The 1,629-nt window shown below is 40.0% G+C and overlaps 1 protein-coding gene across 1 annotated transcript in view; it reads right to left on the bottom strand.

Annotated features, from left to right (window-relative positions):
* Positions 1 to 1,588: 1,588 nt before the first annotated feature.
* LOC113648408 (keratin, type I cytoskeletal 50 kDa-like) overlaps positions 1,589 to 1,629 on the bottom strand; it is a 5,856-nt gene continuing 5,815 nt past the window's right edge. The window contains exon 8 of the mRNA XM_027155576.2: positions 1,589 to 1,629. This exon is cut by the window's right edge and continues 196 nt beyond it. The gene's annotated coding sequence lies outside the window, so the exon portion shown is untranslated.

The following is a 1,629-nucleotide window of genomic DNA, read 5'->3' as shown; positions in this document are numbered from 1 at the left end:
CACCACACACCATGACCCTTTTACACACTGCACACCATGACCCTTTTACACACCGCACACCATGACCCTTTTACACACCGCACACCATGACCCTTTTACACACCACACACCATGACCCTTTTACACACCATGACCCTTTTACACACCACACACCATGACCCTTTTACACACCGCACACCATGACCCTTTTACACACCACACACCATGACCCTTTTACACACCGCACACAGGACCCTTTTACACACCGCACACCATGACCCTTTTACACACCGCACACCATGACCCTTTTACACACCGCACACCATGACCCTTTTACACACCGCACATTGCATAGTGCACATTTCACCTTGGAGCTCTTTTTGCACTGGTCACTTTACATATTTTCACATATTTTGCACATTATCATGTACACAGCACATATATACATTTTTTAAAGATTCATATATCTATGCTTATTGTTTGTCTTTTCTTATTTACCTTTTATTGGACCTTCACTACCAGGAACAGCCATAAAACCCATTTCACTACGTCACACCCTGTATGTTTGTGTGACAAATTTACAGTGTTTAAAGCTGAATGGAACTAAATGCAGAGGTATAAAAATAAACAGGTTTAAATAGAATGAAGGTAACGTCAATGACGTTAACATGGATGAGGGGAATAAAGCCAAGACTATTACTGCAGCAATAGTGCAGAGGGTCGGACATGTGTTTCCACAGAGGGAGCTGTGCTGAGATTTACAGAACTACACGCCATCTATGTGTGTCCTGAAATCAGACGACGAGCCCAAGATATTTAACACCACCCCAAGATATTTAACACCACCCCAAGATATTTAACACCACCCCAAGATATTTCCACATGTTATAATAGAACATGTAAATAAAATGAGTTTATGATTAATGTCCCTACATGTTGCTGTCAGGACTTAGCCTGGACTTTTGGCCATGTGCGTTTGTGTATGTTCCATGTCACGTTTCTGCCCCACCCTTGTTTACTCCACCCCGTCTGTACACACCTGTTCCCTATTGTTAATTATGGCTATTAAACCGTTGCCGATAGCAGCGGTGAATCATCATCGGTGTAATCTCTATATAACGTCCTTTGTTCTGTTTACTTTTCGTCTTTGTATCTGTTCTTTTATTTCATTTATTAAACCCTATTCATCTGAAGCTACCCTGTGTATGGGTCTGTCTTCCTCCTCCTGGTGTGACAGTTACAAAGTGACATAGAGAGTGTTCTGTATCCCAAATGTCCAGTGAAACCAATCTCCTCCTCCTCCAAGTCATATATACAGTATATAAAGTCTACAGCTAAAGTTATAACCTTTATATGTTTAGCTTTTTTCTTCTGCTGATTGTAGTTATGCTTCCAAATTCATAAATGTTGCATTCATTTGTATCTTAATGACCAAGTTTATTTTCTGCAATAATCCAAAACCCACTGGTTAAGTCCTCCAGGCTTTGTGTTGAGAGAACCAAAGTGATCATCACTGCTGGGTAAGTGAACATCATCCCTATTGGTTCACATGAACAAACACTATACATCAGCTTTACTGCACAATTATAGTAAATTATACCTCAATGAAAATGGTTAAAGTATTTAATTGACATATCCATGATGTAATGT

Source organism: Tachysurus fulvidraco, chromosome 24 (genome assembly GCF_022655615.1).
Source record: "Tachysurus fulvidraco isolate hzauxx_2018 chromosome 24, HZAU_PFXX_2.0, whole genome shotgun sequence".
In the NCBI taxonomy this organism is placed as follows: domain Eukaryota; kingdom Metazoa; phylum Chordata; class Actinopteri; order Siluriformes; family Bagridae; genus Tachysurus; species Tachysurus fulvidraco.
Note: the sequence above shows the minus strand (reverse complement) of the source record. Positions and strands in the feature narration are given on the sequence as shown.